This window comes from Castor canadensis, chromosome 7 (assembly GCF_047511655.1).
Source record: "Castor canadensis chromosome 7, mCasCan1.hap1v2, whole genome shotgun sequence".
In the NCBI taxonomy this organism is placed as follows: domain Eukaryota; kingdom Metazoa; phylum Chordata; class Mammalia; order Rodentia; family Castoridae; genus Castor; species Castor canadensis.
In genome coordinates, this window is record NC_133392.1 from 41,886,930 (window position 1) to 41,906,961 (window position 20,032).

At 36.8% G+C, this 20,032-nt stretch overlaps 1 protein-coding gene across 3 annotated transcripts in view; it reads left to right on the plus strand.

Annotated features, from left to right (window-relative positions):
* The window catches only part of Rnls (renalase, FAD dependent amine oxidase), a 311,878-nt gene that overhangs the window by 169,612 nt on the left and 122,234 nt on the right, over nt 1-20,032 (plus strand). The window lies entirely within an intron of this gene.

The window sequence follows — 20,032 nt, forward strand, 5'->3', positions numbered from 1 at the left end:
AATGTGTGGGTGTAAATGTAGGAAATGTTTGGAGATGGAGGGATGGAGGGGAAGCAGACAGAAGAAAGAAGATGTCACCAGAGGAGAAAAGGAGCTGTGCTCAATAGCCTTTGCCTCATTGAAAGAATGTTCCATTTGGAATCTGCCCAACAGAAGTGGTTTTGCAATGCTTCTGCTACACATTGCCCCATATCTGCAGAATGGATATGGCAGTACCTAGTTCTCCAACTAGGTGGGCAGTGACCAGTGAAAACTATTTGAGACTCTCTGACTGACAATCTATGCTGGAAAGGACATCTAGCCCAGAGAGGAACAAGCTACCTCTCATATCCACCCTATGATGGATGACCTGGGAGGACAGACTCTTTGAGGAGTAAAGGATTTAGGTGAAGAATCAAAAGTACCAAAAGGTTGTCATTCAGTCCAAAGAATATATATAAAAGAGAACATTGTTTTTAAGGACTCCACCCGGCCCCAAACTCTCCAAGATAGAAGGTCTGCATACTGTGGCCTGTGTGACCATAGTAGGATGCTCACAACACTGGCAGGTAACTCATTTCCTCCCATTGCCCTCTGCCTCTGAAGTCATGTCTACCTTTAAGACCTCCACAGCTACTTGAGAAGGTTTGGTTGAGAGTTCAGTAGGCTTTGTTGATAGAGTCATCTAGATACTGCAGATTGACAGAATAGTGAGACTCTTAGGGAGAAGAATTTCACAAAGCCTTCTGGTAAGAAGTAAATATTACAAAATTACAAAGTATAAAGAAAAACCGTACAGACCTTGCATCCTTTTCCTTATAATGTACCTCATTCCAGAGACAGTGCCTTGGATTGATTTGAATGTCATTACACTCATCCAGCAGAAAATCCATTAGGTTAGTATGAACGTGGGCTTCAATAGGCTGCCTCAGCTCTATTATGCAGTTGAAGCAGCAAATGGTTTTCTTTAATGATTTGCATCATCTTCATCTTCATTGTTCCTGCCCCCTGCTGATGTTTTTCTCTTTGAGGTAGACCAGTGCTTCAGATAATGAGCTCACATTTAGTATTATGATTTTGTTATACTTTATTACTTCTTTTAGCCACATAAATCCCCAAACTCCTTACAAAAACAACTGTTATATGTTCATGTTTGGTGGATGTAGCAACTGTGGTGTGTGGTTATCAACTGTGTCACCCCAACAATAGAACAAGGAGGGCTGCTTCAAGTTAAACTTCCCCAAGCTGTGGCTGTACCATCAAATACAAATTCCTGTGTCTTGGTTGGGAAGTAAAATGCTTGAGTCTTCACAAGAGCTTCAAGGATTTTGAAACTGACATTTTTCCTAAAATTTGTGAATTTGTTAAAAAATGTAGGTGGAGGAGGGAAGCTGCTTTTATTTCCTATTCTGCTTTATTAAACCATTTAGAATGTTAATGCTATATAAATCCTATCAATATGACTCAATGGGATCCTTCCAAAAACCACTGATAGTATACAAAAAGGGCAGTGAAGAAAACATTTTAAATCATAAGAATTATTATGGCAAAATACACTGTAAACCACAAATCCTCCTGTTTCTTGTGAGGAAACCAATATGATGGAAGGACCCAAACTGGCAGTAATACCTCCCACCTTGAATTTTTTTGAGTTGGTCAGTAGGTTTTACATAAAAACAATGAAACAGTTGATAAGTTTCTGGTGGCTCTGAGGCAACTGCATTATAGGAGTCATCAGAACCCACATGAGGATTAGTTTCAGGCCCGGTGGCTGCTGTGCATTGAGGGTGTTACCCATTCCGTGTGAATGCTGCTTTTTGAGTTATGAAGTGGGTGGTCCTCCCTGTGAGGCAAAGGGGCTGTCTTCCCCACCTGGATTCTATTCTCAGCTCTGCTGTTAAACTGGACTTGACCTTGGGCAGTCATAAACCTCAGTTTTGCCTTATCTATAAATAATCCTCATGGTCTCTTCAATTTCTTTTTTATTTTTTTTTTAACATTTTTGGGCAGGCAGAGTGGGTCGAGTGGTAAGAGCACCTGCCTAGCAAATGTGAAGCCCTGAGTTCAAACCCAGTGCTGCAAAAAAAAAAAAAAAAAAAATTATTAGTTTGTGATAGTTGTACAGGGACTTGCATTGTAACATTTCCATATATGCATATAATGTATCCCAGTTTGATTCATCTTCTCCATTATTGTCCCTCTTCTCCCATTTTTGAATATGGACTCCATAGTCATTGTCAACATAGTACATTGTAAGAAAAATAAATAAATAATATATATTGTATGTAATAATATATATTATACAATATATATAATGCATTATCAAGTATAAATGTAGATATATTATTAAGGAAAGATGTAATAGGAGCAAAATCAAACTGCAAGTATACCTCAGGAAAGCTGAGGAACCATTTTGGAACATCTTGAGTTTTAGTGCCTAGCATGGGGGAAAATGCTGTTGAAAGAACCATTTGTAATTCACTTAATTGAAATAGGAAATAAGAGAATTGTCTGGCAGCAAGACAAACATGATTGCCTTTTCAATCTTAAGAGTAATTCTTAGGACAAGTTTTATCAAGAAATATGCTTGCTGACATCTGTACAGCTTCTTCCATCCCTTAAGCGTATCATTTCGAACTGTTCCAAGTTCACTGGAACTAAGACCCCTTGGGAGCCTTTTAATCGAGGCAGATTAGTATTCACTTTCAAACAAAAAGACTCAGTGATTAATGAGTGTACACTGAAATATAGCAATTGGAGGAAGGTTGTCTTGTTTATTTTCTAGAAAATAACAGAGTTGTTGGGAGTTTTTTGTGATATAATGCAAATATCATGTTGACTACCTGTTCCCAGTTTTTTCCTTAAAAAAAAAAAAGAGAGAGAAAGAGAGGGAAAAAGAAAAGAGAAAAAGGAAGGTTAAAATTAATTATAAAGCCATGAAGTTAAAGGTAATTACAGTAAAAATTCCTTGCCTGCATAGATTTTTAAATACCTGAACTTACTGTTTAGAAAGTTTAGGACTTTTACTTCTATAAGTTTTCTAGGAAAAGGCCGATTTTCCCTCTCTGTTTTAGTTACCATCATTCTGATAAAACTTTGAGAGCTATTTCTGGACCTGTAGCATTCCTAGTAAAATCTCCTTCTGAAGGCTCACTGACTTGCCTGCCCCCACCTCTGTATCTCTATAGTCTTTATACATACCATTCTTACAGTGCCTTTGACGTTATATGATAATTTTGTGTGTTTCTGCAGTTATTAATCTGTAACCTCTATGAGGACAAAAAACATGTTATTTTTTAATGTATGTTGTTATTTTTTTCAACCTTTTCCCCCTGTTCCTAGCATAGTGCAATTGAACTCAATAAATATCTGTTGAGTTGAATTTAAATGAGTATTTATCAAGATCAAATAGTTCAATGCAGGACATATGTGCAGACATGATTAACTAACTCTCAAGGAAATAGGCACAGATTGTCTTTGCTCCTTGCTTCTATATTCTCTGCCACTCCTACATACACCTTCACCTTTATCTCCACACTTTGGGAAAAGTCCCACTTCTTGCTTCTTTGGTCATAGGGGAAAGAAATCTGGTAAACCTACCCATATTGAGTTGTAATTGACTTAATGTTTCCCCTGAGTGACCTAACCACCTCTGTTTTATGTGAGCTCTGAGTAATTCTTAGTTAGGCTTTAAAACTTTCAGAAAGGAGTTGACCTTGTGGGAGGTTTGAGGTTATAATCATGTAACTGACCTCTGTAAATTCTACCCATTGAAAACAGATACAAAAACCATGTAGCTATTGCAGCATTATTAACAGAACCCCACTAGACTCCTAAAGAACATAACCCCTGCTGAAGTGGGATATGAGAAGATGGCTTAAACAGGAAGCTGAAGTGGTGCTTTCTGTTACTTCTCTAGACATCAGTGAAGCAACTACCCATAGAAAAAGTGGGATCTACAAAACTGATTTAGTATATTTCTTCACAGCCTGCCACCAAAATTTCACTGAGAAAAAAGTCACCAAAAGCCTCTACTAGAAAAGGCTGAATGTCTCCCAGAGGCTTCTGTGTTAAAGGCTTGGTCCCTAGAATTTGCTATTGGGTAGTGGTGGAAGCATTAGAAGGTGAAGCATAGTGAAAGGTCTTTAGGTCATTTGCAATGTGCCCTTGAAGGGAATTCTAGGATCTGAGCCCTATCCTCTTTCCCCTTTTGCTTCCTGACCATGAGGTGAATAGCTCAATCTGCCATGAACTCCTCACCATTGCTATCTAACACCTTTATCAGAGGCCTAAAAGGCAGTGGGTCTAAGCTGATCATGGGCTAGAACCTCTAAAAACCATGAGTCAAAATAAATCTTTTCTCCTTATAAATTAAGTATCTCAGGTAGTTTGTGACAGTCATGGAATGCTGAGTACCATAGCCTCCTAATTGTCAAATACATTAAGTTTTTTTCCTTGGGCTTATCTTGATTACCTATTATTATTTGATAGTGTTGCGTACTCCCTTCTTAAATTTCTCTCTATACTTTCATGATACTACCTTCCCATGATTCTTTTATCACAACCATTCTTTATAGATTCTTCTTTCTTGGTCACTCCTTAAGTGTTGGCATATCTCAGAGTTCTATAATAAACTGTCTTTTCTTCTCACTGTTCATAATCTGTCAGCAAGCTCACTTACTCCCATAGCTTCTACTCATCTGTATTCCTAAATTTCTATGAAATCTATAACATCAACCCTGACCATTATCCTATGCTAAATCAATATTTTCCTGAGGTTATTTTTAACCCAGAAACATTTATTGACAAGTAACTATGTGTTAACAAATAATGGGGATAGTAAAGATAGAAGTTCTTGCTCTTAAGAAAAAGGCTACATAAGCATAGAGTAGTGGTGATACCCAAGAGAATATTTTGGAAACAATGAGGAAATTCAGACAAAATCAGGAGATCTAGAGGAAGAACTAAGAATGTTCTTAGTTAATAGCATTATTTAGAGAATAGAAGGAGTAATACTGGTAAAGGGTACTTAAATAAGGAGTTAATTTTTCATGAGTGGTCTACAGACTCAAAACTGACACGTTTGTCACAAGTCAGATTTCTCAGAAAGCAGACTCTAGCCAAAATTTGCCTGCACTAAGATGGGGTGGGGAGCTTTGTGCATGGTTACCTATGGAGGAATTAAGGAAACTGGATTGGGCCCAAAGAGAACTTGAATTGCCATTCAATCTTAACATAATGTCTGCTGATCCCAGTGAGAACTATGTAGCTGAAATAGTCCCTTTTGGTTCCCTAAATGGAGACCAGATGAATAGGCCTTCAGTCCCTGGATGCAGGATGCCTCTGGGAAAGAGCACGATTTTTGGTAAGGCAGTCTCTTGAGCTGAGAGTATGACCCATAGAAGCCCTTCAATAAGAGTACTTCATTTCCAAAATTCCATGCAGCTAAGGAAACTTTAGTTTTGCAGTGATATATTTGGACAACATACCATGGTATCATCCACTGCAGTATTTTTCTGGTGTCACTCTTTCTACTTACTTTTTATAAGTTCTTAGCTTTCAGGTAGGTTAGTCAGATGAGCTATAGCTTCTGCCACTATACCTGATTTCAAGACCATAACTGATAGTCATCACCCCTCTCATCCACCGTGTATCCGTTCAAACTTCCCCTCACCATCAACTAGCATCTCTGCCTGTCCAGAAGTTTTACATGTGGCATGATCCAGACCTTCTATCTTACAGTTTTGAGATTCATGACACTTCTTTCTAAGATGGTGGCTGCTGAACTTGTTCCTTTATCATCAAAATTGTGCAAGACAGTTCCAAGAGAAACCCAAGTTGATTAGTTTAGTAGCATATTCTCTGGCCCCATTCTGTAACAGTAGCCTTACTTCCTCCTGATAATCAGGATCATTTCTAACTGCCAGGATGTTGGCCTTTCTCCTTCCTATGGGTCTAACTTCAAGGAGCATGAAGTAACTGACAGTTACCATAGCTTGAGGATTCATGAGATTCTTATGTGATCTAGGAGAATCATTGCCTATTTGCAAAACAGGATCTCTAAATTACAGAATGTACAATTACAGGAACCAACTTGGGAGTGATAGAAATGGGATTTGTAATTCTTATAACCCTTAGTTCCTATATTTTATGCCTACTGGGAACATACTCATTTGGAATATACACTATAAGCACATTCTCTGTCCTTACAGGGACAGAGATACCTCAATTATACTTTCAATGGGTTATTTTGTCAGTCTGTCAGTGAGCAAACTCTGGAACATGCAGTGTACATCAGAATCATACCAGTGGATCCCTTTTATTCATGCCTTCAGTTTGGCAGGGATTATACTAGACACTTTACATCACCGTAACTCCTAATTTTGAGTCCTAACAATGTGATAGTCACTTACAATCTTTGTAGCAGTCTGTCAAAAGACATGTTTTTCTCACATTTTACAGATGAAGAATGTGAGTCTCAAGAGTTCTCTGCTTAGGCCAATAGGAGAAGGGAACCAGGAACTAGAGAAAAGGTTAGTTCGAGAAGAATTAATTTAGAAGGTAACACATATGCACAGGAAAGCAATGCAAGTCAACTCCCTGTATAGCTATCCTTATCTCAACTAGCAAAAACCCTTGGTCCTTCCTATTATTGCTTGTACTCTCTTCAACAAAATTAGAGATAAGGGCAAAATAGTTTCTGCCTGGTAGCGAGGAGATGGGGGGGAGATGGAGGGGGCGGGGCGGGGTGCAAAGAAGAGGGTGGGGAGATGGGGGGAGAAATGACCCAAACATTGTATGTACATACAAATAAAAGAAAAAATATATATATTACATGCACACAATGAACTACTATTCAGCAAAAAGGCAGTAGGAAATTCTCTCACTTGTAGCAAAATGGATAGAGGTGTAAGATATGTTAACTGAAATAAGCCAGAGAAAGACTATTAACATTCATTATTGCATGTTCTCCCATATATGTGAAAACTAAAGAAAAAGAAAAGTCAACCTGAAGTTAGAAGAGTGATTAGTTAGTAGGTGAGGTGAGGCTGGGGCAGCTATAGCAGAAGAAGGGTGAATGAATGTGATCAATGAATAATGTATGCATGTATGGAAATATCACAGTGAATCCCCTTAAATCATGTAATTAATGTTTAAATTACAATATTAATAGCAAATTTTTCCACAAACTAATTACAAGTTGTTGAATATATGAATATACATATGCACATATATACATTTTTTCAATTTGTCCTCCTAGATTTGTGTGTAAAAAATGTAATGGTGATCATAATGTGGGCCTTGCCTTCTCCAAAATTATTGGGCTATTTTTAATGACCTGGTTTGTTGTTAACCCCACTACACAAATGCTGTCAGATCTAACCAAATAAACACAGCCTGTGGAAAAGAAAAAAAAAAGTTCTCTGCCCAGTGTCACACAACATAGTAACTGTGAGAGCCAGGATTTATAATCTACCTCTAAAGTTGGAACCCCTTCCACTGTATCACCGGGTCTCACATACAAACTTTTATTTAATATTAACAAAGAAATCGTGAGATGTATGTATCATCCTCATGTTCCAGGTGAGAAAACAGACTCCTGCTCTTTAGGCAACTTGTACTGGGTTATGCTTCTGGGAAGTGGCTCGCCTGGGAACTGAACAAAAGCTTAACTCCAAAGCCCATGATCTCTCCTCTATAAAGTTTCTATGCTGTCCATGAGCCAAGCAACAAAGAAAAGCATGAGAAAAGAAAAGAGAAATGAAGGTAGTGAATATCCATCAATCCTGGGACGTTTAGCCCTTAAGCCAAATGAGCAGGGGGATTAAATTACATGTCTTATGTGTGTTGAAAGTTGGAAAGTTTATAGAGAATGAACCCTTTTAATCCTACCTAAGCTACCTAAGCTTCTACATAAGCTAATCTTGAAACTGCTTTCAGTAACTTCTTATATTCACTTTAAGATAATATAGGAAGAAGGTGAGAAAATTTACCTTGCATATTACCAAGAAGACAATTTAAGAAGATGTCCTGAGACATATGAACACCTCCTCCACTGCCCCAAATCTCACTCTGAGATTTTCAGCTTCTTGTACTCCAGTTCCTTCTAAAAGCCTGGCACAAGACATGCTATACAGCCCTAAGCAGTGGGTGCTTCTCTCACAGGGAATGGTCTAGCCAAGGCACTTTGCCTTCTGCAGCCAATCCATCCCCACCCCAAAATTCTAGTGACTCCCTCAATCGTAATTCTTCATGATACAGGAGGGCTGTGCCTACCAAGAGACAGAAAGTTGCCATTTGAGAGTCAGATCCTTTCTCTTCCAATGGAGGCACATCTCTACTGAAAGAGTCATTTCCCAAACACAACCTCCTTAAATCCTGAAGGTCTTTGCTCTTCATTTTGGCATGCAAGTACTTTTGCAATCTGACACTACAGTCTCAATGCTCACATTGCAACTTCTGTATTCAGATTAGTCCCATTGTCACCTGCTCCTTCTCTTCTTTTCACATCCCTCTCTCTCTCTCTCTCTCTCTCTCTCTCTCTCTCTGTCAGGTTTGCTCAGCTCTTGCAAATCAAAAGCTCTTTGTCATTCAAACAATTAACTTGGCCAAATTTCAAAGACCTGTTTTGGAACTTAAAGCCTAGAATTGAACTTTTTGTGCTTGATGCACCTTTTGTATCCTTCCCACACAGAAAAAAAAAAAAAAATTCAGCTTCCTTTAGTTTAATGTTAGAAAGCAAAATGGTTTTTTAACAATGTAATGAAAAGAAAAACATGTTTCATTACATAATAGTATTTGAAGAATGTTTGATTACATTATATTATTTTGCCACAATAGTAGCCCATGACAATTTTCTAAATTTAATTATATGAAAATTTTCTAAATTTAATTATATAAAAATTTTAAAATTTTAAATTTTCCTCTACTTTCAAACCCCCCATACTACCAATATATACTAATTTAAAATTAAATAAAATTTTTTGAAATGTAAGTTTCTTTAAAGCATAGAGCAAATCAGAAAACTTTTTTTGTATTTCTCAAAGCACCTGGATACATTCATTCATTCATTAGGCAAACATTTATTGAATGCTAAGAGTTGTTGACAAAAAGATGAATATCAGTCCTTCCCTTCATGAGTTCATGAGTTAATAAAATTGCCATTAGGTAATTAAAGAAAAGAGGCAAGTAAACCAAGATAACTCAGAGGAGAATATAAATCAGAATGAGGAATATAAAACAGCTTCCTTCCTAGAGAAGGTGACACTTGAGCTGAGTTTTCACTTTTGGGGAACTGAGCGCATGGAAGAGAGTTTTATTCTTTCTCGTAGAGGTCTGCATGTGTGAACAAATGGAAATGTATTTGGGAGTTAGATTATTTGGTTGTGCCCAGAAGTACAGTCCTTAGTGGTCAGAGAGGAAGGTGATTAGTATTCAATAAATAGATCAAGAAGGATCTTTTACACTTATTAAGTTTGAATTTAATTTAGAAAACAATAATAATGAAATTATTTTAAGGACTGTAGTGTCATATAAATACACATTTTAGAAAAATTGCTCTGCCCACAGCATGGAAAATATAAAGAATGAATTGCATTTTTAGGGGTATCCCTAATTATAAGGAATAAAATTTAGAAAATTATTGCAAAACTCAGACAGGAGTGTGCTGTGGTTTGAATACAGTTTAAGTGTGTACTCCCAAAGTCTCATGTGTTGGAACTTGTTCCCCAGCCTTAAGGTTTTAGAAGATGGTGTGAAACTTTAAGAGAGAGCGTCTAGTGGGAGTCCTTGGTTTAATAGGGCATTCCCTTAGAAGATAAAGGTATTTCTCATGGGACTCTGGTTAGTTCTTAGGAGGGAGTTGTTATAAACGCCTGAACCTTGTCCCACTTGACCTCTCTGGCTTCCTGTGTTGAGGTGTGTTTCTTTCTTCAACATGCACTCTGCTGTGTACCACCCATAAAGGGCCCTTACCAGAACTGAAACTATGTTCTTTAGACCTTAAACCTCCAAAACTATGAGCTAAATAAGCCTCTTTTTTAAAAATTTTATCCTGTCTGTAGGGTTGGCTATTACCAACAGAAAACAGACTCATACTGAGTGCTCAGAAGAACACAAATAAAAACAATGAAATAAACAAGAGGGGAAGATGCAAAAGATATTTAGCCGTTCACATCTTTAGGCTTTGTATGTGAGAGTTGAGGAGAAGGATGTTGCTGAGATTCCTAAAGTCATTGAGTAGTCATGGAAATTGTCATGTTTTTTTCTGGAAAAAACAAACAAACAATAGGAGAAGAGCAAACCTGAAGAGAAATACTAAGTTCGGATCTGGCTGCATTAAATTAGCCATAGATGAGGGAGGAACATGCAGTAGAGATATCTGGAAGAGAGCCCCATGTGAGGATTGGTAGCTCAGCCAAGCACTGGAGCTGGAAATATGAGTGTGAGCTAATACTATTGTTTGCAGCAGGCATGTGGGAACAATGATCAATCAGGGGTGTAGAAACATATTAAGTAAAAAGCCAAGAGCAGAATCCTATGGAACATGGTTCAGGCCAAGAGAAGGAAAATTCAGAGGCAAGTAAGAAGAAGCTATTACAAGGAAAGGAGAAGGAGAGGGTACAAAATCCAGGAAATGACAGAGATGAGAAGGATGTGGTCAACGTCCTGTTACCTGATAGAAAAGTAGTAAGGAAGCAAGTGAAGAGTATAGTCATCAGAATTCTGTGGCATAAAGAGAAAATAGGTCATGAGTTTTGCTTTTTTCTAGAACTCAATAAGAAAGAAAAATAAGAGCATTGAAGGCTATTTTTCCATTAAAACCAAGTTTTAATCAGGTGAATGCCCAATCACTCTGTTTTGGTAGGTTTATTTAGACACCCTGCTTAAATGAATAAAGTTTTTGTATAATATATACACGGTATGCTTAAGAGTGTAATGATTTGCAGAAGTAAATGATTCACTTTCTTTCTGCCTTCTGAAAAAGTTAAACAACAAAATTCAACATAGAAACACATTATCCTACATATAAGAGAATTATAACTCCATTTCAGTTTGTCATATAATTCTGGAACCCTGAGGATCCCTGTCTCTGCAAAAGAGCTTCTGAGCAGTTTCCACATTTCAGAGAAATGTTCCCAGCCTGCTGTCATGTTATGTGAGCTTGTCATTTATTGCAAAGAAGCTTTTGGGAGGGTGTCACCATAGGATATAGTAACCCTGTCGCCTGCACCTCAAAGGAGCTATTTTCTTCCTTGCACACATGAAGAGTCAGCTTCATGGGTAAGTGAAAGCATCATAGCTAGGAACTGTCCTTCTCAGGAGCCGCATTAAGACCTATCAAGGTTTCCCACTTCCTTTCTATGTTTATTAGTCCCAGAATAAACACAGTAACGTTAGAAAGCAGCTGTTGCATCTCCAGCTCACCTTAAATGTTTGATTGTATTTCTGATATTTCAAGAGGAATTTATTTCCCAAGAAATATACACCCTGAATTATTTCACATAGCACAGAAAGACAGCCTTCACTGCTCTGCCTGCCAAGCAAGATGTGAAAGCAGAGAGCATACCCATGTTCCACTGTGGAAATAGAATCACTTCCTAGAATCACAAAGCTCTAGGCATCCAGAGTTAGCATTTACCTCCTCCAGAAAGAGAGAACAGTGCAAAACACTAAAAATATGTTGGAATACTTTTAAGACCCATATGTAATGTGCCTTTCCATTCCATTGTTTTAATCTTGAGAAAAATGCTCACTTCCCAGCACAATAATGTGCTTCTATCCTTCCTTAATCGCCATGATCAGTTAGCACCATTTTAATGAATCACCATCAACTTGTACATAACTAGGTGAGAAGGAAAAGCGTGCACAGAAAAATTAGAAGGAAAAATTAGGTGAATTTTCTCTCATAAAGACAGTGTTTAATCTAAAAATTTATAAATTGCTATGGGTTCCCAAAATAGGCATAAGTACATGAATGGACATAAAAAAATAATTTTCTCCCTGATCTATCATTTCTTATATCATCAGAATATAACTTGTTTGATCTAATGGAAAGATAACTTTGAAATATCTATTACTTATAATGCAAGATATTGTTTAAAAGGAAATAGTGATTTCTTTTCTTTTGATTCAACTTAGAATCCTATAAAGGGGTTATTTGTACTAATTTATAATTTGAAGAATTGTCATTCTTAGTGTAGTCTGATGATTCCCTACCCAATATTCATCTTTCCTTCATCCTTCCAAACAGAACCTGAATTTGAGTATCCACCACTCCCACAAGCATCCCAGGGGACTGAGCTAACTAATTCCAGAGACACTGCTGAACATCAGGGTAGGATGTGACTCTCCTATGGTGACTGTAATTGCTGTCTTACTAGTCATATAACCTAAATTCAGATTATAGGAATAGATTTTTATTGTATAATGGGAGAAGGGTTTTCTTGCTCTTCCTTGACATAAATAAGGAAGTATGTAGTCCTCATTGCTAGCAGCAGATAGCTAGTGACAAAGAGGGGAACTAGACTTAAGAAAAAGTGAATACCAAGGGCTATAGGCCCCAGGGATGAAAGGAATTTAGCTCTAGGGACATGATATGGCCAATGAGTCAGCCAAACTTGAAGCCTTTCCTGCTCCTGGGCTTCCCATTGTTTTGGATAATTTATTTCATTACTATCTAAGTCAGAGTAAGGCTTTTATTTCTCCTGAATAATACCTTTATGTCTAAGATTTCATATTCATATATGGGCAGAGCTGAACAACTAAATGAAATCAATGACTGCCTCAGTGCTTAGAGTGAAATGCTACCAACCAAACATTATCTCTGCTACCAGTCCAACACTAGACTGAAGTTCCCACAATTAATGACTACTGTAGGCTAAATCACTGCCCTGGGAGTGCTTGATGGAATGGCAAGTGGGCTGATGCCTTAAACCATGAATTTCCACAAATATCTGTAAGCATATAAAGGTTTGTATACTTCAGTATACATATTATATGTTATCACATGTATATATTGTTAAGACCTTTAAAGACAATGAAATTGAAGATAAAGGAAGCGATCCTTGCCTTCAGAGACTTCATAATCTAGCAGGCGTGTCAAATGTGCGCCCAGCAGTAGAACAAGTCATTACGGAAGGGACCAGTAATGTAGCAGAGAAAGCCTGGAAAGCAGGCTTGATGGCTCCTTATAGGATGAACTGGGAAGATTCCAGACATTTCAGGAAATGACATCTCACCTGTATCTAGGTAAGATTTTAAGAAGTGAGGAGAGGACAGTTGAGACAGTTGAAATGTTTACTCACAAGGAACAATAAAATAGCCTTTGATGTAGTGTTATACTGGACTCATAACTGTGAGGCAGGAGTCTGAGATTCTCCTCTGTCACATGGACAAATCACTATACACTACTTTGGACCTTAGTTTCCTTATTGATAAGCTGAGCATTTGAATAGGTCACCTGTTAAGGATCTTACTACTCTGACATGCCCTTATTCTATAAATGCCTCCAGAGATACCAATACTTTAATGAACTGCCTCATTTGTTTAACTATGAACTTTGCTACAATACTCTTTGGGCAGAAGTTGACCCTAATTATACTTGATATATTCCTTTTTAAACTGTATATTGTTTGAATACGTCCTGGAAACCATTCTATCTCAGGAAAATGTTTTCACCAACTAACAATCATGGTGGAAGGACATCCTTTTGTTGCTTTCAGAGCCTAAAATTGATCTGAAGAAAACAAAAGGGCATTTATTGTATTTTGTACTATCTGATAAACTCACCAGGAATTGTTGAGGCTTATAATCTTATCAATAACTAGAACTTTAAATGACAGCAGTGACAACTGGAGCTCAACAAGCTCCATGTTCTTAATAAAGGTCCACAGGCCTCTGAGAGTCATTTAAAGAAAGCATGATAACAATATCTGCCTATTCTTTTATTACTGAAAAAGTTTGGAGTTTGGGTTTTTAAGGTTAAAATTGGTTTTGATATATGAGGAGGGGAAATAAAACAAAATGCAATACAGAGAACAGCTATTTTGTTGCATAGGAGAATAGGTTGGATTGATCTCCCTATACAGAACAGGTTCACTTTTGGCTGCTGGTGCTGTGAATAAGATCCCCTGGTAATCAATCAGCTGATATTTCTTCTTGACAAAATATAGAAATCAATTTCAGTTAAGTTATACAAAAGGGAACTTATTATAAAAATACTGTTGTGTCTATCAAGTGTAGCTCAAAGAATACAAAAAAAGACTGGAGGATTGGTCTTGAAAATGAGCAGAACCTGAAGGACCTACAATGAGGCATGGAGGAGGATGAATAGCTCAATTCTTTAGTACATTCTGGAGCACAATGATGCAGTAAATAGTATTATCTGTATTCCTTTCATCCTTACAGGAGTAGTTTAAGATTAGAGGCAAAGAGTGAAACATACGAGGCCATACCAAGGTCACCTGCCCATTCCCTGGTGTTCCAGAGAAAGAAAGGTCTTGATCTTTTCTGCTTCTGCACTAGTAAGCACACTGTGTCACCAAGATTGCTGCTTACACATCAATAATAAATGTATTCCCAAAAGGTAACATTGGAATGGCTAGGTACCAAAAAATGACACATGACTCTTTAGTAAGTTATGATGTCCTCAGTTATGTGTACATAAATTTTAGCCAATTTTATTTAAATAAGAAGGGAATTTATTAGGTTATATAACAAGTACAAAGTTGGGGCAGGGTTTATTTTTATTTATTTATTTATTTATTTTTGTAGAAAGCTGGCCCATTGGATACTCTGAAATGGGTCTCCTGACATATAAACCTTAGATAAGATAATTGTGATAATTATTATAAATACCTTGTTTTTTAATTAAATTGTTTTCAACTATAAATTTATCTGGTTTTGAGTTATATTATTGATATAAAAATTCAGCCCGTCTATTTGAAGCTTTAAATGAAATGTTTTATTGTTACCCTTTTGCATGAAAATGTTAATGAAAGGTTGGTTTAACGACAGCCCTGGAGAGCCAGGCAAACAGAAAAATGACTACTTCTGTCTTTAGGAAGACTTATAGTTTCTTATGCCACTCATAGATTGAAAGCCAATGGTCTATCAGTTTTCCACAGAGATACTTGTTATAAAATATAAAGCTAAAGTGCCTTAGTTTTATACCTCATATTTTCTCAGGCATGGCCTAATGTACAATTTTCACTCTTGCTTGTGACATTGCTTAGTGTTGTAAATTATATATTAGCTTCCAAACTGCTGTATCACCTCTATTATTTGTGTGCTTCATCAATAAATTATGCCATTTCAATAATATGCAAATTCTTGTCAACATTTTTGGTCTTGAAATTATAAACTCCAAGCTTGTATAAATAATATATGGAAATGTAAATGGTATCCACAAAATGATTTTATTACTGGCCCCTTAATGGTAATGAAGTATGACATTTGGTTGGATGAGACCTTTATAAAATCTAGAAATGGCTCCCCAGATGTCCTGAATTCTTCTCCTAAAAATAAAGACATTTATCTATCTATAAGCATAAATAATAGCATTCTGAGGGACAATGACCAACTTGAAGCCCAGGCATTAATTTTAGAGAAAGTAACTCTGTTAAAAGACACTAAGGGATATGTCTGCATTTAGGGCTTTGTGGATGCATATAATGGTCCATAGCCTGATGGTGTTTCTCACTAGCAAAGCCTGAATGGCTTAAGAAAAATAATTGGGAGTAACTTTGTCAAACTTGACTGAAAACAAATACAAAACTCTCTTAAACCTGTGGCTCTGCTATAGGACAGAATGCTGAAATTCTTGCTTTAATTTAGAGCTATCCTGGGAGACCTTACCTGGTCCAAGGTTGTCTCTGGTCCAAAGGAGCAGTGGGGTGCTTTGGAGGACAAGGAATGAGAGGCTGTGGAATGAGTCTGCAGCTGACCTCTGTGTGGCATTCACACAAGCAAGGCCTCCATCTGGCCTTGGGCATCATCACACTTCATTCAGTGAGGGTAGCAAGTTACCACATCAGAGCCTAGAGTGAGCCCATACCACCAGTCCAGTAGCTGCTGCTCTCTGAATATGAAGTGAGGAATCCCTCTCTGTCTTCATTCTGGTCATTGCTTCTTGCTTTGTACATTCCTTACCTAAACTTTAATGAGTATCATCACCCTGCTCCAGGATGCCATCACCTTGGCTCCTCTCTGCCTCCCTTGGCCTCAATGTTATCAGCTCTTTAGAATGGAAGATCTGGAACCTTGCAGGTAGATGACCTGGTGAGACATCATTTTACTGGTAATCTGATAATCATAACATTAGTAACTAGAAATTATGGAGACTGGTCACAACAATAAAAACAATAATAAAATGGCTTCTTGGTATAACCTTCCTTTAAGACATGATAGCTGCTCTATACCTTTTGTTATTTATGCCTCTACTATCCTCAAGATTTTCCTTAAAGTATTGTTTTTATTAAAGGTATTCTGTTAGTTCTAGCAATTCTGTACCTTCATGGTTTTTGTTGGCTTTTGCTTATATTTTTCATGCTGTTTTTGTTTTACTCCAAATAGTTGGTAATATACTTTTATTTCTCTCTTCACTTGTTCGGGGAAAAAAAAGTATGTGGGTGATGGGGACAAAGGGAAGATGTAAGTTCTAACTACAGATGCTCTGAAATGAAAGAAAAAGGAAAAATATATGCTCGCTATGCTCATGCTCACATGGTGTGATTGGTAGAAACTTCCCCTCCTAGTGGGGGGCACTGTGTCCCTCTTAGGAGTGTCGAGTTATCCTTACTAGTACTCAGGGAACTTTCTCGCTGTTAAGCAAGTAAAGAAGTCAGAGTAGGGAAATAACAAGATACTGATCAAAAATTAGTTCTTCAACTGATCAGGCAAACATGCTTCTGCTACTTCTATTGGTTTACAGTAATCACAAACACTTTCAGCTGCTCTCACCATCGCAAGGTGCTCTCCTGTTTGTTTTTGGGTATATGGTTTTTCTCCAGTCTTAGTCTTCATCTGATTTCTAATTTTCAGGAATGATTCAAAATCCTTAGCCCTTTGGTGGCACAAATCCTTCTTGTCCACCAATGTACATTTTACAATTTTAAAAAATGCTTTTTCTATCATTTCAAGAGATACTGTATGTGGAGAGGTAGGGATTCCTAAATCCAATCAACCATTTTGATTCAGTCTTTATTACCATTTACAAAGGTGTAACTCAAAGGTTGAGCGCTTGCCTAGCATGCCCAGGCACTAGGTTCAATCACTAACACCATAAATTAAATAAATTAGTAAATAAATATGAATAAATAAATAAATGAGTTGCTTAAAGAACGTGTTCCATAGATCTAAAATTCTTGCTATTCTAACCAAGTTTTCTAATGCCAGAGCCTGTGGTCCCAAGTAATATGCATTTTGACTTTCAGTACAGGCTTTTCAATTTATATGCAATCACATATCATGACTCATTTGACCCACACAATATAGCCTATGAGGTATTATGACTATTGCCCCATTTTATAGATAAGGAAACAGACTCAGTGACAAGCCCAGAAACTCATAGCTCGTGATGTCATAGGAAGAATATTTCTATGCAGCAAATAATGCAATGCTTGGCACATCTTAAGAACTCAGGACAAAAAGAAAAGATTAGATTATTTTCCTGTACTCTAAGACCTCATAGCATGGAACCTGAAGGGGAACTCACATTTCCTAATTCTCACCAGTTTATTCATGTTCATATGAAGCCTTAGTCTTTTTGCTATCCCTTTTCTAAAATCACCTTGTTAACACACACATACACACACACACACACACACACACACACACACACAAGCATACACATGGATATATTCTTACCTTACTGGGAGATTGCAAATGGCAAGACCCAGTTTGTTTTTGATGTCACTATATCCATTAAAGCTTTGATGTTTCCTACAAGCATACATCAAAGAATTAGCCCAAAGATTTGCAAAAGATTTCCGATATGGACTAATGCTCCAAAAGTTATGCATCTTTGTTTTAAGGTGCTATGCAATGTGCTTGGAAATAAAAGAGAAAAAACCAGCTTATCAAAGAGGAAACTTTAATAATTAGAAGTTTACTGAAGAATTTAATCAACACCAAGCTTCTCTTAAGCAATTACACAAACTGCAGACTTCCAAAAGACTTCAGCAATAACCAGAGGAAAAATAGCAAGCATATGATGAAAGAATTATAAGTACATCTCATCGAATTATTTTTATCTGGTACTCTTACTTTGGTCATTTCCTTCTGTGTGGAAGAGTACAAAGGCAGAAATCCACTAGATAACAATGCTGAAAGGTATAGCTGAAGTGAAATTACACTGCCTTTCCTGAAAAAAGAAGTTTGATCCAAATCCTCATTTATCCCCTTCATTAACTATTATTATTATTAATAATAGTAACAATATGTTCACAAAACTATTGAGATGAATATCTGGGCTTAAAGAAAGGAATTGTTCCTATTTATTACATCCCTGCTACCTAACTTTTGTTGTCCCATTAATAAAAAACAAAAGAAGTAAACAAGAATAATAATTTACATTTGATATTAATTAATTATAGATATTCATAAAACTGTCTTTTAATCTCAATTAAAACATAGTAAAATATATTTAATAAATATATTTAATATTAAAATAATTATAGTTAAATAGTGAAATAAAGGAACACATTTTTAGAGGTGAGGTGATTGGGTAACATAGCTTGCAAGTGATCCCATGAGGAAAACAAAACTCAGACTCCCCACATTTCAGAATCCCCATGGCTCTGCCATACTGCCTTCATTATGAGTGCTCAAACAACAGCCCTGAACCACTGGGATTTCCTACAATGGTATCCATCTCTCAGATGGGGATCTTTATTTTGTAGATATGTGGGTCTTAGGATTCATTAAAACCACAGAACTCTTAGAATTTCTCTTCTCTGCTTCCCAACTCAATTCACCAGGCCTACATCTTAACAGAAAATCACAGTACTATGTAAGAGTTTCTGGAGTATTTCCTCATTTTACTGCAATAATAATTTCCTTCTTGTGACCACTAGATTAACATGACTTTTCAGTCTATTACTTTGGATACCAGTTACTAATTTTTTGCCTGAGTAAGCACAATTACCAGTATTCCAAATGAATTGCGATATTCAGCATGGTACCCCTAAGAGCTACACCTCATTTCAAAAAACAAAATTTCAGCTGGCTTCAAAAATCTCACTTCAGCTCATTATACTAGCCATGATTAAGTTTGGTTTAAAAGCAATAAAGTATATTCTGGTATTTGGGCCCAATTTAACCAATTATCATAGCAAACATTCACTTAAGCTTAATCTTTTTAGTTCATTCATTTGAGTGCCCCTCCAAAAACTGAAGATTATACACATACCACAGAGTTCTCACAGAGGATCAGATTTATATCCTCCTTGGTATTTAATTTGAAAATGTTGACTTTAGAAACTGCTTTATAATCACTAAAATAACAAAATCAAGAGTTATAGCTATAGGACTCCCTAGGGGTGTGTCTCAAGTTGTGGAGTACTTGCTTAGCAAGCATGTGGTCCTGAGTTCAATCCCAAGTACCACAAACAAACAAACAAAAGAATATATATATATCATAATCCAACAAAGTAGATAAAATGGGAATCATAAAAATACTCAGATAATCCAAAAGAAGAAAAGGAAAACTGGAACAAAGTATAAATGGAAAAAATAGAAGACAAATACTAAGTAACAGACCTAAGCCCAGCCATAACAATAATGGCATTAAATGGAAATGGCCTAAATCTACTAATAAAAAGCAGAGGTTATTAGACTGAATTTTGAAAATCAATATATTACCGTATGCTGCCAAAATGAAACACACTTTAACTATTAAGACACAAATAGATGAAAAGTAAAAAGTGAAAAATATATACCATGCCATCATTAATCAAGAGAAAGCTGGAGGGCTGGGATGCGGCTCAGTAGTAAAGCACTTAACTAGAATGCACAAAAAAAAGCATGTAGCGTCCAGATTTGAAAAGAAGAT